This window comes from Molossus molossus, unplaced genomic scaffold (genome assembly GCF_014108415.1).
Source record: "Molossus molossus isolate mMolMol1 unplaced genomic scaffold, mMolMol1.p scaffold_m16_p_5, whole genome shotgun sequence".
NCBI lineage: Eukaryota > Metazoa > Chordata > Mammalia > Chiroptera > Molossidae > Molossus > Molossus molossus.
In genome coordinates this window covers 25,248,602-25,275,170 of record NW_023425388.1, presented here as the reverse complement: position 1 = coordinate 25,275,170, position 26,569 = coordinate 25,248,602, and positions in this window count along the sequence as shown.

The window sequence follows — 26,569 nt, the reverse complement described above, 5'->3', positions numbered from 1 at the left end:
AGAGCACCCACCGTCTAGGGTAGGAGGCTGCCCTCCTTTCTAGGTAGTGTCCCCCCCACCCCGCCCCGGAGTCCACTTGGCTTTCCTTCAGGGGTTGGACATTTCAGTGTAGTGCAATTTTATATGCTTTAAGAAGGACATGAGAAACAAAGAGTGTGCTTTAATGGGAAAAATGTTTATGAGACTATAAAATGAGAGTGGCAAAGGACTCTAGAGACCACACAATCCAAGTTCCACATTTTGTAGGTAAGGAAGCAAGCTCCAATGATATGTCCTATCTTACCTACCCCCATAAGAATTGGCATGTTCTTCAAGTGTCCATTAGTAGATGAGTGGATAAAAAAGCTGTGGTACATACACAATGGAGTACTATGCAGCTGTAAGAAAGACCTCTCACCCTTTGAGATGACTTGGAGGGACCTGGAGAGTACTATGCTAAATGAAATAAACCAGTTAGAGAGAGACAAGTATCACATGATCTCACTTATTTGTAGAATATAATGAACAAAAAAAGCTGATGAACAAAATAGACCCAGAGATATAGAAGTAGGGTTCAGACTGACAAACTTCAGAGGAGGGGTTTGGGGAGGAGGGAAGAGATAAACCAAAGAACTTATATGCATGACCAGTGGACCCAGACAACAGTGCTGTGAAGGGGTGGGGGTCGGGAGGAGGGTGTCAATGGGGGAAAAAGAAGAAACATCTGTAACAAAAATAAATTAATTAAAAAAAATAAATTAATAAAAAAAAAGAGTTGGCATGTTCCTAACCTATCTCCACCTGCTGTGACAACCTATATAATCTGTAATTAGTGTGTATTTTTATCATAAAGTTGAATTTATATTTAAGTATGTTTATCAAAAAGGACTATGAGTTTTCTCATAATGTTGAAGGTTTGTTGTATTAGTTCCACAAACTGTGGATGTGTGTGTGGGGGGGTGCGCATGTGTATATATGTGCATGTGTGCATGTGTGCATGTGTGGGTGTGGATGTTTTGTGTTTTGCTTACCCAGCTGCAATCCCAGTTTAGGGAACAGAGCAGATACTTTTCTAAAGGGACAGTACAAGACTAGTAAGTGTACTCAGTTGCGAGGTAACAGTACATTTGCAGCAGTTCTCAACCTGTGGGTCGCGACCCCTTTGGGGCTGGAACGACCCTTTCACGGGGGTCGCCTAAGAACATCGGAAAACACATATTTCCAATGGCGATTCATAACAGTGGCAAAATTGCAGTTGTGAAGTAGCAACGAAAATAATTTTATGGTTGGGGGTCACCACAACATGAGGAACTGTATTCAAGGGTCGCAGCATTAGGAAGGTTGAGAACCACTGGTTTAGAGTCACTTTGCTTTATCACAATCTTAGTTCTAGTTGACTTAGTTTTATTCATTTTTAAATTTCAATTTCAAACTCCCCCTGGAGGTCACACCTGTCTATGATTTTCCCAGGGCGTGCGTAGGGGTGGGGTGGGGGAGTGGTCTGTTCTTCATAAGCCTCTGCTTCTCTTCTAAGCCAAGCCCTCTGGTGCTTTGGGACAGAGGCAGGGAGGGGCAAAGAGCAGAGGTGTCTCCCTCCTTGGGCAGGTTGCAGTTCCCTCCTTGTTGCTTCTCGGGCTGATACAGGCTGCCTGTGAGGTCCTGCTGGTGGCCTGCGGGGGTCCAGGGACCTCTCCTGTCACACTGCTGCTGCAGGTGTCCCCATGTGGTGCTCCTGCCCTGGCCTCCTTCCCTACACCCCTCAGCCCCTTTAAAGATCACTGCCCGTGCCCCTGGCGCTGGATTTCTCCTGGGATGGGGCTGGCGGACATTAGGTGAGGGATTGGCAGGACAGTATGAGCTCAGCCACCATCTGGCACCTTTCCACAGCCATCTGAGGGTGCGGGCCCCCTACTGTTGTCCCCACCTCATTCCAGGCCTCACATCTCTGGTCCTCAGCTGGGGGCAGATCAGCAAGTCGGGGCTAAGCAGACAGGAGCCAGGCAATGAGCTGCCCTCCTCTCATTTGTGCAGATACCCCCATCAGAGTGAGAGTCTCTTGGGGCCCCTCCCTTGACTTTGGGGAGAGTAAGCACTGCCTGTCTCCCCGCAGGGGAGGCCTAGCCTCTCTCCATGGATGCTGCTCTCCCCAAGTTGACAGACTTCCTTCCCCGTCTTGTATAACCTGAGTGGGGTTGGGAGGCCCTTGGAGGTCAGGTTGGTTCTGAGGACCGTCTGTGAACCTGCAGGCCCCACCACAGGTTCCAGCTGCAGGCAGATGTTGTCAGCTCTCTGAACTAAGAAAGGGTCTTCAGTGGCTCTGTTCTTGGCTCTGGGCCTTCGTCACAATTCCAGGACACCAAGAAAAATCCCACTTGACGTTCTGTAACACAGCCAGCCTGCTCTGCTCCCTGCCAAAGCGCTGAAATCATGACCCCTGGTGGTTTAAGGATAGAAGTGCAGTCCCGAAGCCCACTGAGATGCATTGATCAGACATTCCAGATCCAGAGATGTCTGGTTTCATTGTGGGTGAAGAACAAGAAAGAACCTGGACAGACACTATAAAGTCAATCATTGAGGGACAGTGTGACTAACCATCTTGGTGTTTGAGTCCAAACCACATGAGTAACTGCTTTAATACCCTGTTCCGCGAGGTCCCTCAATGATTCTCCTCTGGAGAGAGATCTTGCCTGTGGCTGAAGCCACTTGCATAGGCTTACTTTTGGGATATCTGCCTTTGCTTTGCTTGTTTGATATTCAAGCTTCCATGGTCCACCAGAAGACAAGGGTGCTACTGACCACCGGGCAAAGCCTGGTCCGGCAAACAAGACCTGTGTTGGTCTGCTCAAGCTGCCATAACAAAATACCACAGACAAGGTGACCTAAACATCAGAAATCGTTTTTCTCACAGCTGGGCAGTGGTGGAACTGGGCCCCAAATCTGGCTACCTAGCTTGGGTATTGTGTATTGGGCTAGATTTCATTTCTTCCCCATACAAAAGTTCCCTGGTTTATTTATGTGGAGGTGTGCCATCTAGTGGTATACAATGAGAAATGCATGTTTTTGAAAGAAACGGCTAAAGGTGTGATTTGAATAGTCAACCTTTTTTTTTCTTTATTGATTTTTAGAAAGAGAGAGAGAGAGATAAAAAACATCAGTGAGAGAGGACATCGATTGACCACCTCCTGAATGCCCCCAACTGAGGATTTAGCCCACAATCTGGGCATATGCCCTGAACAGGAATCAAACTGGTGACCTCTTGATACATGGGTCAACACTCAACCACTGAGCCACACCAGCCAGGCAAATAGTTGGTTTCTATCTGCTCCCTGAAGGGTAACAGAAAGAAATTTCTGCAGTAGAATCTTCTCTAAAAAATGTTTTAATGACATGAGATTATCCAAATTATTTCTCAAAATCATAAGTGGGTTTTAAAAGATAAGCAAAATTACAATATTAATTTTAATTCAGACTTAAGGCATAATTGAGCTAGTTTGGTGTGTTTGTTATCTGTACAATTCAGAGGCTATAGGGCAGCTTGCATCAAAATACAGAAATCTTGTGGGAATATTTTATAGTTTTATTGTGAGTTAAAGATTACCGAGTTTTATTTATTTATTTATTTTTTAATAATCAGGGCCATTCTGTATGATTGACATTTTATCCTGTTTGTAGAGCTAGAGAAACCGAGCCAGACAAACTTGCCCTGTGCTACATAGTTAAAGAAGTAGCATCAAGGAAACTCAACCCAAGGCTGTCTAATTCTTTCTTGGTCGCTTGGCCTTGTCACATAGTGCTGCTAATTAAAATGGCTACAGAATGAGTCGTCATCACACTGTTTAGTCACAGATGCCCAGTCCCTCACGAAGAGCATGTTTTGCCACTGAGACATGTTTTTATGGGAAGAAATTCAAACGTGTTTTACACTTGTTGGCTAAAAAGATACTTTTATGAAAAGCAAAGGTCACGTACTTTTATTTTCCTAGAAAATAAAAACAAAACTAAATGTGATTCTAAGGCTCCAATGATAAATGCCTAAACAAATTCTTAGAATAAAAGTTTAGAGGAAAAAAAATAGAAATAATGCAAAGGGCCATTTACATTCATGGTTTTGATTGACTAGGTGACAAATTACTATGCTTGCTCATTTATGAATATGTTTGATTAGTTATATCTCTTCGGTAATTATTGTGTGGCTATATCTTATAAAAAGGGAGTAGGGAGACTATAATTGAATGTTTTCCTTAATTCAAAAAATTCCAAGGTGGCCCTGGCTGGTTTGGCTCAGCGGTTAGAGCTCCGGCCTGAAGATGGAGGGGTCTTTGGTTTGATTCTGGTCAAGGACACATGCCTGGGTTGCAGGTTCGATCCCCGGGCCAGTCGGGGTTGTGGGGGAGGCAACCAAATCGATGTGTCTCTCTCACGTTGATGTTTCTCTCTCTCTCTCTCCTTCCCTTCCACTCTGTTGAAAAAAATAAATAGAAAAACATCCTTGGGTAAGGATTAACAACAACAACAAAAATTCCACGGTGTATCATTGGGATATTTTAGAATTTAGTATTTCCAGAAGTTTTTGAGTAAAATGAATTGAGGAAAAATTATTTTACTATTTTGAGCTCCTTTTAGGACAAGTAACATTTTACCCAACGATGATACATATTCCTACAAAATTGATAAGAATCAGCCCAGTCAGAAGCCAAAAAAAACAGTAATTTTCTAACACTACCAGCCTTTTCAAAATCCAGTATGCTCTTCTTGGAATTCAAATCTCTTCCGATGTTAAAAAACAATCAGATTCAGTGTGTCTCTGAGGCTGTTCTCTGCTCACCAGCAAGGGAAATGAGCATTTTAAAACGGTGCATCTGCTTTATCCGTATTAGACTTACGGGGAAAGACCGAAGTGAGGACACTAGAGGAGGTGATGGGCATCTACTCATTTAAGTAGTAGAAATGGTTCTCCTTGACCTTTTGTCCCAGGACACGACCCTGTTTCTTAGATTGTTTTAAAGTAAATTTCCTCTCCAGGAGGATATGATTAAATATCTCATAGTGCTGAGCCTGCCTGGCTGAAAACAACAACAACAAACAGTTTTTATTTTCTTACGTGCTCTTGACAAAAATATAAGGTACCCGTTTCTGCAAGATCGGTATGCCTGACTTTAAAATATTTTTCAGGTGTTAAATGGAAAGCATTTGTTATTTTACATTTTTTTTTCAAGCAAAAAGTCAACTTATTTGTAGAAATTGTAAGATGATTCTAGAATTTGAATGAAATTGTAAGGGACCCAGATTAGCCTAGACAAGTTTGAAAAAGAAGGACCAAGTTGGAGGATTTACGCTTTCTGATTTCAAATGTTCTATGAAACAATAGTGATCGAGACAGGGTGGAACTGGTACACGGATAGATGCATAGATCACTGGAGTAGAATCAAGTCTAGAAATAAGCCCACACGTCTATGGTCAACTGAGTTTTTAAAAAGGTACCGAGAACATCCAAAGCGGAAAGAAGTCTTTGGTGCTCAAACAACTGGAGAGCCACATGCAAAATAATGAAACCGAACCCTTCCCTCATGCCATGCACAAAAATCCACTCAAAATGAATCAAAGACCTACATGTAAGAGCTGTAATTACAAAACTCTTAGAAGAAAATTGGGGTTAACTTTATAACCTTGGGTTTGGCAAAAGATTCTTAGATATGATACCAAAAACACAAGCAACCAAAGGAAATAGGTAGGACTTCATCGAAGTTAAAAATATTTTTGCTTTAAAGGATGACATCAAGAAAGTGAAGAGTCCAGCCAGTGTGGCTCAGTGGTTGAGCACTGACCCAGGCACCAAGAGGTCACGGGTTCGATTCCTGGTCAGGACACATGCCCAGGTTGTTGGCCCAATCCCCAGTGGGGGGCATGCAGGAGGCGGCCAATCAATGTTCTCTCTCATCGATGTTTCTATCTCTCCTTCTTATTTCCTTTCTCTCTAAAAAAAATCAATAAAAAAAAGACAGAGAAAAGATATAGCGGGAGAAAATACTTGCAAATCATATATTTGATAAGGATCTAGTAGTGTCCACATTATATAAAGAACTCTTAAAATTCAATAATAAAAAAAAAAAACAAGTAACCTAATTTAAAAATGGGCAAAGGATCTGAATAGATATTTCTCTAAGAAAGATATATAAATGGCCAATAAGCACATGAAAAGATCCTCAACATCATTAGTCATCAGGTAAATGCAAATCAAAACCGCAATGAGATACCACTTCACACCCACGAGGATGACTAGACTCACAAGTCAGATGATAACAAGTGTTGTTGAGAAAGTGGAGAAATCAGAACCTTCATACGCAGATGATGGGAATGGAAAATGGTGAACACTTTGAAAAACAGTCTAGCAGTTTCTCAAATGATTGAACACAGAGTTACCGTAGGACCCAGAAATTCCACTTTAAGGTATAGACTGAAAAGAAATGAAAACATATGTCTACAGAAAAAAACGTGTGCATGAATGTTTACTTCAGCATTATTCTTAGTAACCAAAAGGTGGAAACAACCCAAATGCCTATCAACTGATGAATGGATAAACAAATCATGGTACATGCACACAATGAAGTGTTATTTAGCTATAAAAAAAGAATGAAGTACTAATATGTGCTATAACATGTATGAAAATTGAAAACATTATACGTGAATGAAACCAGTTACAAGAGACCACATACTGTGTGACTTTTTTCATATGAAATGCCCAGAACAGGAACTCTATGAAGACAGACAGTAGATTAGTGGTTGCTTGGGGTTTAGTGAGGCCTGGGGAGGTAGAGGGTGATACCTAAAGGGAATGAGGGTTATTTTAGCGATGATAAAAATATGCTAAAATTGACAGTGGTGATGATTGCGCATATCCGTAAATATATGTAAAAGCCATTCAGTTCTGCACTTTGAGTGGATTATATGGCATGAGAACTATTATCTCAAAGCTTTTAGAAAAGATACACTGATATTGGTAAGTTCAGTAATTTAATCACATCTATCTATGTCTATCTATCATCTATCTATCTATCTATATCTATTATCCATCTATAATGTCATACGATTTGGTATTATAGAGAGAATATTTGACAATCAATATTAACAAATTCAGTTACATTTACCCTAGATAAATAGGATAAATGTGCCATACAAAATTAGAATGAAAGTGGATTATGCTACTTTAAACACTGCTTTTTGCAGTGGTAAATAAAGGACTCCTCAAACTATCCCTGGGCGGGTCTTCCAGGCAGTCCCCCCCCACCGCCCCCACCTGTGACACTGCTCACCACGCGCCCCTCCACCCCGCCCGGCTGCCAGTGATCTGCCAGAGGCCGCCTTCCTTCCCCTCCCATGCCAGTGTGTTTTCCTGTTACATTCCAAGCTTTCTTCTCTAGAGCCCCACTTGGAGCCCAAAAACAACCTTTCGAGGCCTGGGGACTAGGGAGATGACGGCGCCACACCTCCCTCATCACTCATTTTACAAAATTCCAGATCAAACATCACTCATCTGCAGAAGACATGCATCTCATCCACGCTGACGTGAAAATAGCCCCTTTGTAGAATTGTGCTTTGCGAAATTCCAAATGCACTTGGCACAGTTTATTATTTCTCCTTCTCTGGGGCCTCTGCTTTGCTCCTGCCACAAACAGGTATTTCATTTGCTGCTTAGATCATGCGCCTTGTCGGCCAGGCCCATTTCCTTCCGCGGTCTCGCTCGCCACCCTTCTCCCTCCGCTCGTCTCCTCCACCCTCAGCCTCACCTTCACCCGGGCTAATGTTCCCCTGGCCTCCAGGACAAACTTGTGCTTGGCTCTCACTTCAAATGGCCACTGCCTCTCTCCCATGAGCCAAATACTAGCAAAGGCCCAGCCCAAATCATGCCTCCTCCGAGTACAGAAACATTTTATTTTTTTAACCCCACTTTGGCCCTGCGAGAATCAACATGTGTTTTGTTTTTGTTATCAATAACTGAAAATTTGGAAAATCCGTTGGCTTTCTATACACTTTAAAAAATATATATATTTTTATTGAATTTTTTAGAGAGAGGAAGGGAGAGAGAAATAGAAACATAGATGTGAGAGCGAAACATCAATGGGCTGCCTGCTGCACACCCCCTACTGGGAATCGAGCCTGCAACCCGGGCATGTGCTCTGACCAGGAATCGAACTGGGACCCCTCAGTCTGTGGGACGATGCTCAGTCCACTGAGCCTCACCAGCGGGGCTCTATAACACTTTTTAAGATCTTTTTTGAAATAGGTCATTTTAGAGACCTTATGCTATGAAAGATGTGCACATTGGAAATATTGTTTGATAAAACCCAATAAAACATCACCAGAGATCCTCTTTCAACTCTCCCTGGATGATGCATGGCTCGAGAGAGCGATATTTTTTTACATTGATAGCACTTGGCAGAGCTTCCTGTAGGGAATATTGTTGACATTGTACAGTGAGTAATTTCACATTGAAATTTATGTCTAACTGATCTGATGTTTCTATTTGCTCAGACACTTGAGCATACATTAAACTGAAACATGTTGGCATACAATGAAAAGACTACTTTTCATCTAGTATTTTTAGTAGAAACACATTACTGCTTTTTTAAACAGAAAAGCCAGTTATTTTACATTCACAACAGAATCATTCGAATCATAAAGCATCAAAAATCATTTTTAAAAAATGAAAAATGATTGCCACATAAGACTCTGAATGCCCTTACACTGTATGTTCTCGCTTAGGAATTTTCTGATTTTGTAGAAAGGCCATTTTTCTTCCATCATTTCTTTCCACAGACAACAGAGGTTTTTGGTAGGTAGGAAGCAGTTACTTATATGTAAGAATTTTGATGTGACATTCCTGTCCTTCCAATTATTTATGATTGGATTTTTCAGTTTCTGACGCATGGGCTTGTTACATCATGCCAGGAATTGACCAACAGTTGTAGCTGTGAAAAGAAAGGGGAGGGGAGGGGAGGGGAGGGAAGGGAAACTTACTCTGTTTTGGTTATGTTTTGAGCATGAGAGTGACAATCTGATTTATGTTAGAATTATTCTGATTGTTGGATTGAAAATCGTCTTGAGGAGCTGGGTTGGAGGCAGGTTCAGGAACCCAGGAGAGAGATGACCGTCACTCAGACAGCGGAGGTGTGCAGTGGCTGCCTCTGGACCTACTTGTTTACCAGATTTGCTGATGGATCGCACTGGAGGAGTGTGAGAGGAGATGAGCCATAATGACCCTGGGCTTTTGGCCTGAGTATCCGGAGAATAGAGTTGCCATCAGCGGAGAAACAGAAGACTGTGGCCGAAATACTTTTGGAGGAAATAAATAAATGTTGCGATGTCTTTTAATGTACAAATTGCTGTAAAAATGGCAGCCTATAGAGTTTGACATGTTTATCAAGTCTGTAATTTAGCATGTGTTTAGTACAGAGTGTTCCTTTTTGTCTAACTGAATCTCTTGTGAATTTCTTGGTTTCTAATGATGGCACCACATCTGAGTGCGTCCTGTCTCCCCCACCCCCTGCCCTGCCCCCATTCAACACGGAGCCGAGGTAAAGCTTGTTTCCAAGACGGGAATCACTAAGTCTGCAGTTGTTGACTCGTGAGAAAACTTGCCATCTGCTTGGTTCATGAAATCACTTAAAAAGCAAAATGTGCTGTCACCGGTTTGCCTCTAACTGTCATCAGTAACCCAAGATGTTTATTGAGATTGGGGTGCCTTGGGTCTGATCTGCCAGGCTCTGTTTCAATTTTTAAGTATCTCTTTCTCGGAGGCTTCGCAGCAAAACCTCTTGGTGTCGAAAGGATGCATGATGTGTGCAGTGAGGTGGGACGTGCCCTTCAGCGGCTAAGAAGGCCCCGAAGATGAAATGCTTCAAAACACCATATTCTTTTTTACTTAAAAAATAAATAACATTTTTTTTTTTTCAGCCATGATGTTGTAATAGGGACTGAATTCAATCTCCAATGTCAAAAAAGGAAAATCACAAAGTATGTGAAACAAAGGTGTCCACACATTGGCCGAGAGGCAGGCGAGACTGTGGTTCTTGGGAAAATGACAATCGCAATGATAAGGTGAACTTACAGTGAGCCAGTTTTACTGCCCAGAGGTAGTTTCCAGTTTGCAGAGCCCAGAAGTCTTGCTGAATAAAGTGACAAAGATTGTAATTCTGGAAGAACAGGTGCCTAGAGTTTTGGGGACAAAGTACCAGAGAAGGAGGAGCTACGTGGAGTTCTGGAGACAGGGAAACGGGTCTTCTCTGGTCTTTGGCTGAGTCCCGATCTGCACATGGGTGAGAAGGAGATCCACCCGGGTCAGAGAGAGACCCTCAGATGTCAACAAGTCGAACATTTTCCAGAGCTCACACTGGGCTAGGAGTAGCTCATACCCATATCAGCCCCAGTGGGGCGTTCTTGTAGGACCTGGACATTGAGTGCAGTTTGAAAGAAGGGATCAGCACTAGACTAATAGCATCTCCTGACTCATCCTGATGCACTTTGAAAGCAACTTTTGAAAGGATAGAACTGTTTCTAAGTAAGTCAACTGCCTACTAGAATAAGCACAAAACTCTTTAAAGAGATCCAACAAAATCTAGGACCCCAAATGTAAAATTCACACTATCCACCATCCAGTCCCAATTTCCACGTTTATTAGTGTCCCAGGCTTCCCACAACAAAGGAACACACCTAAGTGGCTTAAAACAGCAGACATGGATTCTCTCACAGCGCTGGAGGTTCAAGTGTAAAATCACAGTGTCAGGAGGGCCATGCTCCCTCCAACGCTCTGCGTAGATTCTTCCTCATCTGCCCTAGCTTCTGGTGGTGGCTGACAATCCTTCGTGTTCCTTAGTTTGTAGTTGTATTCTGGTCTCTGCCTGTCATCACATGGTGCTCCCCTTGTGTCCCCGTTCTCTCCTGCTCTTATAAGGACGCCTGTCATATTGAATGAAGGGTCCGCCCTCCTGCAGTATGACCTCATCTTAACTAATTACCTCTGCAGCAATCCTATTTCTAAATAGGGCCACATTCTGAGGTACCACAGATGAGGACTTCAACATATCATTTTGGGATGCAGAATTCAAACCATAACACCAGGTATGCAGTAAAACAGAAAAATAGACCTATGAACAAGGGGAAAAAAAAAATGAACCGGTAGGAACTGCTGAGATGATGGAATTAGCAGACACAGATGCTGCACCCACCATAATAAAAATGTTCCATGTGCTCCATTTGGATAGTTTTTATTAATATGTGTTCTTTTTGATTATTTTTAAAGAGATAATTCCATGTAATCTCTGTACCAGCATAAAGGACTGAGGTAAATATGTAAATCATAAAGTACCCCCTAAAAAACCTTTGTGAATGTGGGTCACAGAAATGTTCAGAACTGCTTCCTCATCTCTAAAACGGAAATAACACTCACCTCACAGATAAGTTGTGATAATTAAATGAATTTTTTACATATTACTTGGTATATAATCAACTCTTCATAAATAGCAGCAATTACTATTGTTAATAAAACTGTAAGCAACGACAAAAGTAATTACAGGTCAAATTATTACAGACCTGTGGCGGATGACGCCAAGCACCGTGTAATTATGATGGTTTTGATTTATTGCTCTTCGTAAGCACTTTACTAATTCAGAGTTGGGAAAAAGTCAAACCTTAACTGCAGGGTCTTTTTCAAGACATGTTTTTTTTATTACTGCTAACTACACGCAGCAATTAGAACCAGGCTGCGAAGTTTGCCTCGTATATATCCTTAAGGGACTGGCTTTAATGATTACATAAAATGATCTTTTGTTAGCACTACAAGGTTTTCGGTTGCTAGAAAATGGTTTCTTTTCTTAAGCAGTTTGTTTTCTTTCACAGCAGTATAACACCTGTTGGAGTGATTTGACCCAAAACAACCACAGGGCACATCCTTTACAGATCCCGGCACCAGCCACAGGGCACCAGCCCCAGCTGTTGGAGCACCTGCGTCCTGGGAGCCCTCCTGTGAGTGTCTAGCCTCTGGTAACATCACTTCTTTCCTGTTGTTCCCCCATCCGTGGAGGTAGCTGCTTCCTGCCGCTACTAACCTCTGGGTTATTTTGGCCTGCTATGTTTTGCTCTTACAGTGTTCCAACAACCACATAATCAAGTCCCCGAATTAAATCCCCTGTTTTAATTGCCGAGCATAACTGGTCTCTTGAATGGACCCCAGCTGATCCCACCCCAGAAGAAACAGCTAGAACTAACCAGAAAGATGCCAAGGGTAGAGCTGGGCTGTGTAGGCGGAAGACATGGGGGGATGTGTGGATTTCTAGGGCAATCAAACTACTCAGCAGCTGACTGCTTTGCCAGGGGCTTTGTGAAATGGCATGCGGCATGCCTGCTAGCATCTTCCTGCTCTCTCCACCAGTGGCCTTGCAGAAGTGTCCTCCACTATTTAGGAAATGGGTTTGGCTGTTTGTAACATGTAAGGATTAGTCTAGATGAATTCTACGCTCCCTTTCCTCTGTAAGTTTCTCTTGAAGTAGTTGGCAATTTTGCCGAGGGCCCGTTCAGAAAAGCTATCATGATTTGTTGCCTCTGGGTTAAGTGAAGACAGGATTAAGAAGGCAGAAGGATTTGGTTTCCTGGCATGCGTAGCCTCCCGGACAGGTAACAGAGAGGTTTGGCACAGCCCCTGTCAGGCTCAGAGAGACGAATCAGCCAGGGGACGCAGCGCACGCCAGACTCTAGCACGCCACAGCCGCTGCCGCGTCGCAGGGCCCGAGGTACATGTCAGTGTGACATGTTTGGAAGGTGGTCTTTCCGCAAATGTAGCAGCACATGGAAACTATGTAAGTTGCTGGGAATGTAGACAAGTAGGTGCTGGGCTGGATTCCTGAACGTGGTGTAATTCAAACGACCATGCATTTGGCTTCCCGTATGTAAAATGTAATGCCTTTTCTGAACACGTTTTACAAGAAGGAATAAGGTCGATTTGTTTGTTTACCAATTTTCAAAGAGCTAGCCTTCTTTTCCAGTCTATTTGTTTCGGTGGCAGCCACGTCTCCATGATGTTAATGTTAGTAACATGTGTCCCTTTGAATGGCTGGGAAGGCAGCTTTTAGGCTTCCCATGACTTCTGGCAAAACCTGTTTTGTGAGGTGGCCGATTATCAAAGCTCTGCACCCTCAGCAGGTGAAGTTGATGCTATTAGAAACTGAAGAGATCTGAGAAGCTAAAAAACATTTTTGGCAATTAGCTTGAGGGTAGCTCAGCTTCTTGGCTTTGAGGTTGTCAGTTAATACGAAAAGCATCTGCTGGATAAGGAACCGCTGTGACGGCGATAGTATCCTGGGTATTGGTCAGGTAGTTGAACAGTAAATCATTTCAACGTGGGTCGGATGTTGCTGGTGTTCAACTTCCATGGGCCAGATTATTTCTTGGCTCCGATATAAGCATTCCGAGGACTTGCAACTATTCTTTCAAGATCACATTGAGCGATGCTGAAACAGCTACTGTCCATTTTCGGCTTGTAGCACCTACAGAGCCAGCCCACCTCTGTGTTGTGCTCATCAGCTGCTTGTCAGCAATCCCCCATATAGCCATAGGTTGGAGCTGAGGGAATGGCAAAGCGTTTGAGCTACCTGCTCATGCAGCTCCCTCGTGCCTTCTGATCCTGCTTGTTTTTGATCCCAGATGTACCATTTCCAGCTTGTGATGAATTGCTGCTAGGCCCACTCAACATCACGACTCCGGCTCTGACAGGACCAAGCTTGTGCTGAGCAGTCTGGAGGCATGGCGCCTGGTGCCCCATGGCCGAGCAGTTCGTCTCAGGTGCTCAGGAGCAAATGAGGATTCTTCCTTGCCTATGGCACGGCCTGGTTCCAGACCCCTGGGGCCGGTGTTGTCGTCCACTGGGGCTCACCACACCCTGCACACACCATCTTTTCCAGCACCGATACCTCTAACTGTGATGCAGGGCTGCTGTGCCGCCCAGCCTGGCCCTTCTGCAGCTGAGGTGGACAGCAGCTCCCCCCGGCACTCCCCTCGGCTGTCAGTCTTTTGTGCCATCTGGTAGAGAGGTGCAGCAGTATCCCCAGGGGTGCAATATGCTGCCTTCAGAACCTGAATGCACTGAGCATCCTACTCGGTCTTCTACTTGGGAGACCTTTACTGTCACGCCTGTCACCATGGGACTCCAGAGTTTTTACTGACGTAGCCCCGAGAGTCTCAGTGAGACTTGTCTTCTACCTCCTGGAGTGCGTGAGTCTTACCAAAGCCTCGAGCTTGCCAGACTCCTCACTGTCCAGCCCACCGAGCCTCATGTGACATATATAATGAACCAATGTGATCCACTGTGAGGTATCAGGATATCATGGGGATATATCATGACAAGTGAAAGGAGAGTTAACATAGCTCTGGAACGTGCTGTAATGGTGTAGTGCTGCCCATACTATGTAAATGCAAACTTTCTGATCCACTTTTCTATTCTGATTAGAATAGAAAAAAAGATATGGGCCAAATCAGTGGCCTCATACCATGTACCCGAGGCTGGGTTAATCTGCTCTAGAAAAATACCACGTCTGGCACAGTGGCTGTAATCAGGGCTATTACAGAGTTGACTTTTCAATAGTCACTCTAGAAGCCCTAGGTTTTGCATAGTTAGACTGAAGAGTTAAACGAAAATAGATTAAGGGGATCTGCTATCCCCGAAATCCCTGGGATGTAATTTTTAAAAAATTTGGGGGTAGCAGTTTTAGAGGCTTTAACTTGACCTCCCCCACCGTGCTATCCCTTCTTTCACAGGCTGAAAACCCCATGTGGACGTTACACCCGCTGGCTAAGAGATTGACTGAGCATACGGATCCCAGTGATAAATTTAGAAACCAGGCAGTGCTCACTTGGTGGGTTCACAGACCAGCGGACTCTATCACACCATAACCTGCCCCCCCCCCCCCCCCCATGAAAGAGCAGGGCCAGGATGATGCCTCAGATGTCTGGGCATCAGTGTCAACTTGGACCCTGGGTCTCACAGGTCCCTCTGCCTAGCCTGGGCCGAAAACAGGCTGCAAACAGTTGTCTCTCAGGAAATGCTTCCCATAAATAAACCAAAAAAACCCCACATAAGTTATCACAAATTAGAGATATCTAGCAAATGGCAAAAGAATGGTACTTCCAGTGACGGCAGGGCCTGGCAGGAGAAGAGTGGACCGAAGACCCTTACCCTAAGATCTCCACAAACACAGCACACTCCTGAAGTGTATTCTTTGTATGTGAAAAGAAGTCTGCTAAGAATCAGTAGGAGTGATACCACTGTACTTAGCTAGTTATTCATAATAGGAAAGAAGCAAAGGGGGAGTCAGACACTGTAGGCATGTCGTTTGGGCAGCTTCACTGGGAAGCTACCACTCCGCACTCCCCAGGGAGCCACCTGCCCATTCCCTGCAGATCACTGGGGGAAGGGACCCAACAAAGGGAAGACAGCTACATGCCCAGTGACGCTGGGGAGGCAGCGAAGGTACTTGCCTGTCAGTCACACCTGGGAACAGAAATCCTTGGCCGGAAATTTGAGAATACGTGATCTCCTAAACAAAGACGTCCCCGCACTGGTGTGCTCTTGGCTCGCTCTTGGCTTCCTCGCATTCGCCTGCGTTTCCTCCAGAGCCAAGAGACCTGCAGACCCCGCGTACAATGGACTGCAGGGGGCAAAGACGAATTAAGCTAAACTGATGCAGACATGGAAGGGAAGCTCTGGGCACTGGCTCTGATTTTAGCTCTATTGAAGCCCCAGCTCCACTTCTTTTATGGTGGGACAGAGGGAAATGGCACTTTGGAAACTCAGGGATTTAATTCCATGGAAAAAAGCTTTCTGCCATATCACATCCTCCTGTGAGAGTCTTAGAACTTTCCTTTTCTCGGACTATCGCAAGAAATCCACCCCTACAAGCAATGGCAGGCGGGTGGACAGACGAGCCCCTCTCCCCTCCGTCAATAGGAGATCATTATTATTTTTATTTCATAAATAAATAGCTCCCCCCCAAAGAATCTCAGACATCCATCAAAACAAAACAAATGACTCATTGGAACTTAATAATTTTGAATCAACAAGCACAGATTCAAGGGAGATGTGGATCTGAGCAGATGACAAGCCATCAGCAACATTTTGCTTCCATCCTTAAGTGTGCGTTGCCCTTGACAGTTTTAATAACCATTTCCATTCAAGCTACAGAGCTTTGTGTTGTCTGTCTGGCTCTTAGTTAAATTGGTTCACTGAAAAGGGAATATATGCTAATATTCATGTTCCAACTGCTTTCAAGTAAAGCAGATTAGCAATATTATGCACCGTGTTGGTTTCTGTTCAATAATTATAAATGTTGACGTGTTTCTTCGAAAATATATTCATCACATATGTTGCTTTTTGAAAGACTGAAATAGTGGCTCTTTTTTTTTTTTGGAGATGGCATTCACAGCATTTTCTAAGCCTGATATTGATAACCACCTTTGGTTGACACATAAAACTGGTGTTTGCATACATATGTGTTCCTATGCACATGTTAAGGTCCGTGGGCAGAATAAATGCTCTTCTGTGTTTCCAAATAGACTGCCTTCAGAACGCTCCTTTAAAACAGCTGACATGGCTAATAACGCGGGAGCTTGTGTTCTCCTTGACCCCAGACTGAATGGGAGGCTCGGGTTGCTGTGGGGTCTGCCCTCTCTAGACATGTGCTTCATGCTCAGCGGGGTCTCTTCTCTGGCCTCCCCTTCTGCATGTTAAGAGGAAGCTTCTGTGGTGATGATTCTGATCCTTAAACTCAAAAAGAACAATCCTTTTGCAGTTGTCTGATGGGGGAGGTCAAGGCTGGGAGGGGAGCCGGCTCAGCACCCCGTGCTCGCAGTTGGGTGAGTGTTGCTATGTGTGCCAGGGGTCCTTGTGCAATGGTGGAGGTGCGGGGAGACCCGCAGTACTCAAGGACTAACACGTCCTGTTTTTATGACAAATTGTCTGCAACAATACATCTCTTTTTCCCTAATGAGCACTAACTTGACTCCAGTTGCCTTTTCATGTAGAGAAAGCATAAAGCTGATTTACTCTTCCCACTTGATGTAACTGGGGGACTCTGAGAAGATTGTCCCCCTTTTCCACATTCTCTCCCCCAGCCCGCTTGACTGATGTCTGATTTCCCACCAACATAGCATCAGTTTTAGCTTAAGATTTTGTCTCCAAATAAAACACAAATATCCATTGGGAAAGGTAACACCTCGGAGCAAGTAAATGACCAGCAATATCACACTTAGACCTTTACAGTTTATAAATCACCTTCTCACGTACAGTGCTTAACTTACATAATAGCATAGATGACACAGCTCCACGGTGACACCTGCAGTGGGGCGGGCGCACTGTTGTGTGCTGGACACGTTTTAAACAGGTGCAGAGCACCTCACCTAAAATCATTCCCATAGATTCAGGTGTATAAAATTTACATCTGTAAAATCATTTAATTTATAAACTTCATCTCGTGTGATCGTCTCGACATTTCTGTCAAGTACTTATTTCCATTCCACAGGTAAGGAAACTGAGGAACTGAGATTAAGTGGCTCTTAGATAGTCAGCAGAGGACTCAGGTCCACGTGTTCTGGAGGGCAGAGTCTGAAAGAGTGGAGAGTGGGGGGCACCGGGCAGGTTGCCTCCCAGAGGCAGAGACAGGAGGCGTGGGGTGTCAGTATGCGAACAGGGGGGCTGCAGGCTTGTTCCCCGTTTGGCGAGGGTGTGAGGTGGGGCTGTGTCCTCGAAGCACCTTCCCCAGATCCTCTCCACTCTAAGTTTCACTTGTAACCGGAGGTTATTATGGACATTGAAGAACAAGTTCATCCTATTCCCTGTTATAAGAAGGACGGGTCTTTTTCTGCTGTCTCAGTGTATATAAAACATGACGATGTGCCCTGGCCGGTTTGGCTCAGTGGTTGGAACGTCGGCCTGCGGACCATAGAGTCCTGGGTTCAGTTTCTGCTAAGGGCATGTACCAAAAAAGAAAAAACAAACAAACATAATGATGCATAGTGAACCTAAGCTCAAAGCTTTGCACTGGGGTACGTGGCCTAGAGGACCCCCGGCTGTCATGGGTGGAAGCCACTCCTCTGGGCACTGGAGCTGGGCTGGGCAGGGGAGGGCCGTGCTGCCTGCCCCGGCACGCTGACCTGCCTGGTGTAGGTGTGATTTACATGCCCAATACCCTTGCCCCCGGGCCTGCACCACACCACCCATGACAAGGGACCGCAGCAAGATGTTGTTGCCCCGTCAGAGTCTGGAAGTGTGAGCCCTCTGCTTGCCTCTGAGGGACACACCGTCTTTCTCTCCATTTCCTGGTTCCTGCCCTTTTTGTTCCTGTTTCCCTTTTCCAGGCCCACCTCCCCTGGCATCTGACCAACCCCACCTAGGACTTAGTTCTGACCAGTGATCGGCAAGAAAAAAGACACATTGGAAGAGAGGAGGTTGGTGCGGTGGGCTGGGAACGGGCCGAGCAGATTCTGAGCTGGGTTGTTGTTCGAGGTCCAGCTCAAGTGCCACCCTCTCCCTGTCGCCGTCTGTGATGACGACACCTGTCCCTCCTCACAACTCCATAACCGTTCATTTGCACCTGCCACAGGGGCACTGGTCACAGTCTGCCTTACTTTACAGTTACTTCCATACAGATATGAGTTTCTTGTCTAGAGGATCAGCTGTCCGGGGGAATTTCCCATGTCCAGAACAAATTAAAAATTCATCTTCCTGTCACACACAGCTCACAGCACACTGACTTCCTTCTAATAGGATTATAGTGAACGCTCGTTGAACCAACAAAAGCAGACATGTAAGATGGTTTTCAGACTGCGGCTTGTATCTCAGCAAGAACCCTGCCAGCGCCTCGAGCAACAGGAGAGGTGTGTGGGTCTGCGGCTGGGAACTTCCTGGCAGACAGGGGGAGTTATCCTGTGGGGGTACCAACTCAGTCTCCATCTGAAGTAATTCCACCTCGGAAAGCAACCAGTAACAACTTAGGAAGTTCAATTTAAGAGGTATAATTATAAAAGAATATGTAAGTTTAACTGATCATTTATTTGATGCATCAAATTAAAATTTTTGCATATACCTCAACTCACAATATAATTCAATGAAGTTAAATTGAAATTCTATAAATGACTGACATTGATCTGATTTCTAAGTAAATGCCAACATCGCAAGTCATGTTTGGCTCAGGCCCCCAGCGTCTTTGTATGTAGCATCTACTCACTGCCCTCAGCCCTCCTGGGCCAAACCCATGTTTGTGTTTTCCTGCCGGTCCCATGGGAATTATCCCCGTGGCACGCGCACTAGGGAACAGAGGTGCGCTGCACTGAGGTTAGAAGGATGACCCTGCTAACCCTGATGTTCTTAACATGACACTATTCTTTACTCGGAGTCTTTGCAATTGAAATGAAGGTAAAAACCAGACCCATTTATAACAGAAATATTGGATGCATTTGGCCCAGGAAAAAGAAAAACTGGACTCATTTAGGAAGTCATGCTTACAGTTTCCTGCAGTTAAAACATATGAGTAACGATGTTGGCATCAACAGTACAGGGTCCTCTGTGTACAAGTAATGACCAGGATGAACGAAGGTATGCGATCTGCTCACTAGAGGGGGTCAGACACTAAAGAGCCGATTTCTCGAGGAGCTTGGAGCGACTGCAGCGCAGATCTGACGGAACACTGAGAGGCTGGAGGTCAGACGTACTGTGGCAGGGCCGTCTTTTCACGGATTAAAAAAAAAAAAAATGCTTCACTCTTATAGTAAATAAATCAGAATGATTTGAAAATGGTTTTTCTAATTTAAACATAAATGTTCACTGTAGAGAAAGAGAAGTAATAAACTTACCCTAACATATGAAGAACATTTTCATTCACCTGTGATGTTCACATCCAGAACCAAGCACGTTTCATAACAGGTTCAACCAGGTGGACTTGCTGGGCGGGGAACATTCCTGAGGAACAAAAACCACAGTTTCATATGGTTTAACTTAATCGTTTGGTATCTTCGTTTTTTTCTATACATATACATATAGTGATAATAATTTGCTTTTTCACTTGCTATTATATAGAGACTGTATATTAGCTGCTACGTGTAAATATGTTGCTTATTAATTTATATGTGGGCCTTGCAATTAAAGATTATTGTCAAAGTTTTGAAAGACAATTTTTAAGGAAATGAATCTCGGTCAAAATTGAGCCTGAAATCACTCAGTCTTTCTTAACTCTGCTATTGTTTTGACTGCTCAAGAACAATAAAAAAGGCAACGGTCTGTGGTATCAACGGAGGACCCCTCGCGGGAAGCGTTGCGCGGGGCAGAGAATGGAGGGCAATGGTTCTTGATTTTCAGGAGTTTGCCATCTAGTTGGGAAGATGAGATGAATCACGTTAGAGGAATGAATGAAAGTGAAATAAGCAGAATTTCAATGCCACATGGTCTTATATTCATTTGTAGATTCTAAGTTCTATAGAAGCTCAGAGAAGAAAGACATCAGGATTAGTAGTGATTTTTCAAATGAGCTTCCTGGAAGGAACAGAATTTAGAATGCAGTTCTGAAAAGGCAGGGACTGGAACTAATCTTCTCATGACTGCACCCTCAGGGTTCAGGGAAGGGCCTGGAATGTAGCTGGTTTTTAAAAAATGTCAGCACCTCCGCTTTTCATAAGACAGTGATACTGGTTTCTGGACAAAGGACGAGTCATTAAAGATATTTTCTGGTAGTAAGAGGAGGTCATTCACTCTTGCGTGGGGGTTTTTCTACTATCTTTTGTTAGAGGTGTAGTTAGGTTCTGGAACATACTGCCGAGGGCCACAGGTCAAAGTAAAGGTCTTCAACTCTCATTGCAACTGAACTTTTAACCTTGGCTTCATACGCATGGACTGAATTAATCTGCCGTAGATAATCTTCAAAATATGCTCAGCAAGTGTGTCATGTTGAGAAATGAAGATGAAATTATGTGCAGTCTGAGAATATTTCTTGTAAGATTTGGAATAAAAGCAAAAGTCCGTAGAGGACTTTTAGAGGTTGGGAAGATGTACTGTGAGGGTTTCTTCCCTCCTCTGTACTCTCTTTAGAAATTCTAACGCAGAATCCTGTTCTGAATATAGTGGGGAAGCAGAAGGAAAATTACAATGCCAGGTTAACCAGACATTCAGAACGCCTTACAGATTCTAAAACTAGATTCTGGTTTTCATTTGTTTGTACTATAGGATGGGGGCTAGCTTTAGGCCATGCATTCTCTTAAGTTGGAAACTCTTGCCAGGCAGAACATTGCTGAAGGTTATCAGACCACCAGTTCCAACAGCACATTGGGCTCACGGACTCAGCTCTTTCGCCCGGTCCTGGGGCCTAGGTAAAGAATGTACATTCGATGCGTTTATGTTTTGTGACCCCTTAACCACGTTTCCCCAGCTTTAAGGACCATACTCATTACATAACCAGGTTTATACAAGATACAAAATCTGGCTCAGTTTCCTCTTTTACGCCCAAAACACCAAAGTAGTTTAGTCATTTAACCATTAGTGTTAACCACAACATTAGGAACCACGATTTCTTAGTAGATTAAATTAATTGGGGATTAATTAATTGCAGTGATGATAGAAAACAAGAATACACCGAAACTTCCTGAAATGTTAACGGAGCTATTATTCCAGGAGGAACACTGCTCCAAGCGTTGCATTCTTGTGTGACAGTGGCTACAAATGATCTCTGTGCCCTTTGGTGAGTGGCTTCCCATTTCTGGCCGCACCTTCCTTATGTATAAAATGGGTTGGTTAAGCGAGATGATCTAAGATTCTTTCATGCTCCTAAACTGTGTGCTTCCCATGCCACAGATGTTCAATGTATTTTAAGTGAAGAAATGATTCTGAAACCTTCATGTGTATTAGTTTTCAGAAAAAGGGCAGGTCTCTGGTTGAGGACAAATGTGTGCCATGTATTCCATCTATACTTTCACTCAGATTGTGCCACTAAAAATCAACTTTTTAACATTTAATAACTTCGACAAAAATAACAGATGGTTTTCTGCTTTTCAGGTTGGTTTTAGTGAATGTGACTGAAAGCATCATGCACCTAGCTTGTCTGTATTAGTCGTGTTCATTTGAAAAAAAAATCTCTGGCCCTGGCCGGTTTGGCTCAGTGGTTAGAGTGTCAGCCTGCGGTCCACAGAGACCCGGGTTCGGTTCCCGCTAAGGGCACGTACCTTGGCTGCAGTTTGTCCCTGGTCCTGGTTGGGTCGTGTGGGTGGCGGCCACTCGATGTGTCCCTTTCACATCGATGATTCTCTCTTTTCCTCTCTCTCCTTCCCGCTCTATCTGAGTAAAAAATGGAAAAATGTCCTCAGGTGAGGATAAAAAAAAAAGAAAAAGAAAAAAAAAATCTCTGAGTGACTATGGTGGGGAGGCTGGTATGAGCCATTTTAGGTCTGAGAGGCAGGGAAGACTAAGAAATTGGAAATAGGGAGTTAACATTTTACCTTTTATTTGGAGGTGCTTGGAAACCCAACTTTCTCAGCAGACACCACACTATAATAGGGGAAGACAAAAAGCAAATGCTAAGCCAACATCCCTGTGCATTCGTATTACTTATCTACAGGTGCATATTTTTAGTTTGGGCCTTCGTAAGTAATAGCATGTGAAGGTCTTCATTTGACGTCTGCTCATCAGAGTGATGTCACATTCTCTGGCCAGGAGCTGTTGCTAGACTAAGTCTTCTTGATTTAAGGACCGCAGTGTGCCTGGTATGTGCATGTGTGTGGGGGACAGAATCTAAAGAAATACTTAATAGCAGACTTCAGCAGATGTCAATTATCTCAGCCTCGGCACATCTGTTTCTCCTCTCGCCAAACTTATACTCTAGCTTTTACTTTTTTGTCATGGCGATTTTCCTTCTTTGGCTTTTACCTGAGTAGACAAGCATGAAATGAAGTTCTCATTGCATTTTACTAATGTCAGAAATTCTTGCAGCTCAGTGTCACTGATTAGTAACAGTCTCCACTCTAGGGACTGGAAGTGGCTGCCTTGTTAGACCTCCCAGGATGCCTTCATGCCACCAGCTGCCCGAAGGCTGCCTGCTGCTGGTTCACAGCTGAGCCTTCCTCAGGCCAAGGGGATGATCTGGCCCCAGGCTCTCCTCCCCCTATGGTGTCCACATCCAAGACAGTCAGCATGGACTTACAAAGGCTTGGCCCGCTGGCTTCAAGTCTGCAGAGCGCCGAAAGGTCATCTCAGCTCCACAGCTTCCTGGAACATTCACTGCAACTGACTGCGACCTCGGTCACAGCCGAATCACAGTTCAACCTTTCCCTGCACCCCGTCCCGCAGCCCTCACTGTCCCTCAGTCTTCAGTCGTGTGGTCTCCCTAGAGCCTGCCCTCAGGAAGCCTCCTGCATGCTCACCTCAGCCTCAGAGTCTGTTTCCCTGGAACTGAGCAAAGACAGGGGTTCTGATGGTGGGAACCACACTGAATCTTAGTAAGATGAACTCTGCTGGAAAGATTGGTATCAGCTGTCGAGTCTTAACACATTAAATGTAGTATTTGTATTTTTCACTCTACTGTCTAGTAGCATTTAAAAAATAATAATAAGTGGATGTGATTTTATGATTCTGGAGTAAAAATGAGTCCTTTTACTTATTCAAGTATCCTTAAAACCTCATTTGCTCTTTTGATATTTTGGGGCAGTCTTTATTTATTTTTGCAATTTTTATTAATTTATTTTTCATACAAATGTTTCTCCTTTTTCCCCCATTGACACTCACCTCCTGATCCCCCCCTCCAACATTGTTGTCTATGTCCATTGGTTACGCATACGTGCATGCAAGTTCTGTGGTTTAGCTCCGCCTCCTCCGTCCCCCTCTGGGGTAGTCTTTAAAAAAATTATGAAATACTGCTCAGTATGATAATAATTGCCTCTTTTTAATAGTGGTTTTACATGACTTATCCACTAGCCTTTTTTAAATTTTCATTAGAATGAAGAATTAAAATGCTTGATGTAGGTTTTATACGAAGTAATTAATGCAGCTAAACATATACATAACTGTGTTTTTTTTCCTTAAGATTATTTCCTCATTGCTGTGACTCAAATCACAACCATAAAAACAATGAAAACTTCAAAGAGATAGCCTAAACTGGTGCTAATGTGTACCAGTTCATTGTATTTTGTATGAAAAGTTCATTTTTTCCCTAAATATTTCAAGGTTTTCTGGGGATGTCATAAAAATTCAATTTAGTAACCTTTGTCCTCCTTTTAACCAAGCCAAAAAGGATATTCAACTGAGATTGGGATTTTAGTATTACAATCTCGAGAAAATTTCAGGTTTTTAGTGTTACAATCTCTTGCTAGATTTAGAAATTAGCAAATAAATTTTGATTGATATACATATCAAATACATATATGACATATAAAAATTCTATTTCTCCAGGAAAGAGAAATTCGTAACACTGAATATCTTTTATGAAACAGAATGATGGCTCTTCAGTACTGAAATCAAGACGTATTTATAGATTTATCTGAGTCTGAAGGCTCCCCAACTTTTGTGCATAGAATGCAGTATTGTTCATTTGAAAATTCAGTTTCTTCCAAGGCCAAGGTATTCATAGCCCAATATAGTTTGCGCAATGAATGCTTTCCTTTAGCAAATGCCAGTTATCTGGATTGATACTCTCTGAGTCATAGAGTGCAAGCTGAGGCAAGGAAACACTGTATCATTAGCACCCACTATGAAGGCTGTATAAAAGCATTTCCAGTTAAGTCTGACCTGCCATCGTGGAGCGAGCAGAGAGGCATCAGGCCAGAGCCAAGTGTTCAAATAACATGTGAAACACACGTGAATGTATCTATGTATGTGTGTGTGTGTGTGTGTGTATATATATATATATATATATATATATATATATATGGATATATGGATATATATGGATATATGTCTATCTATATATAGTTATTTTCCTTTATTGATTTGATAGAGAAAGTGACAGGGAGAGAGAGATAGAAACATCGATAAGAAAGAATATGGATTGGCTGCCTCCTGCATGCCCCCCACTGGGGATTGGGCCCACAACCTGGGCATGTGTCCTGACCGGGAATCAAACTGGCGACCTCTTGGTTCATGGGTTGATGCTTAACCACTGAGCCACACTGGCAGGACCACACGTGATATTTAAAATATTTCGAGAGCAATATTGTAAAGAATTACAGTGGACTTCCATAACCTGAATGGAGGCCCATTCTGTTTCATCCCTGTCTCTACTACAGTGTCAGTGATAAAGTGGACTCTGGGTAGAAGTTTCGGAAAATAATTTGTTTCTTACTCTCTCTACCTGGATTGGTCCACCCTTTTCTCTGGGGCTAATACTGCTTCTTCCAAATTTCACTTGTGTCTGTCAAAACCAATGACAAAAATCTAAATACAAAAGCAAGTCACATTAATGCTGATATTTAAGGGAATAAAATGCCCTTTGAGAGATCTTAATAATAACATATAAATGTCTACATAGAATACATGTAATTATTTGTCAGACTTATGAGGTATTACAAAGTTATTATTAACTTTTGGGCAGGGGATATAGACGCTATTTACTGTCCTGATTAAATTGGATATGTTTCCAAACTGAGTCATCATGTTTCAGTGTCTCTTACCTTCTTTGCTTTAGAAAAGTTTGGGGGCACCCTGAAAGGGAGCGATTTCTTACAGACAAATAAATATGTGACCATCTTGATTAAATTGGTTTCTTTACTGTAGAACTTCTTAGAACCTTTTACATAAAAATACATATGAGCTTTCAAGAAAAGGATATCATATGTAGCACTTACTTAAATTATTTGATCACAAAATGCTTTTTGTGTGTGCACCATTCATTAATATGTATTAGAAAGAGGGATCCATGGATCAGTTTTGGAAATGCTGACCCAGAGTTTTGTTTTCCATTTTAATATGAAAATAATTTTTTTTTCTTTATTGATTTTAGAGAGAAGAAGGGAGGGGGAGAAAGAAAGAGATAGCAACATTGATGAGAAAGATCATCGAGTGGTTGTACCCTGCATGCCCCCCACTGGGGATTTGGCCCACATCCTGGGCACGTGCCCTGACTGGGAATTGAACTGGTGACCTCTTGGTGCATGGGTCGATGCTCAACCACTGAGCCATGCTGTGTCCTCTTCTAACCATGCTGTCTGACAAGGTCTGGACATGGAGAGAAAATCTTCAAGGATGCATCTTCTAGGGAGAGGACGTGGCATGGGAGTGGGACTAATTGGTATTACGGGAATTCTACTAAGAATTGTTATTCTGATTTACCTGATGACTAACCTGGGAATAGCAAACAAAATGTTTGAAATCTTGCTGTTTCAATTAAATTCTGAAGAAATGCCAGCTTCCCCTGAAACAGTCACCACTGCATGTCCGGAATGTCTTAACAATTTACTAATTCAATTAGGTAAAATATTTCCCCCGAAAGTCTCTAATAATCAAGTCATAGATAAATTGCAACAGGTAGAACTAAGGGAGGCACCCTATACTCCTGTGCTTCCTCCCCAGATAGAAGGAGTA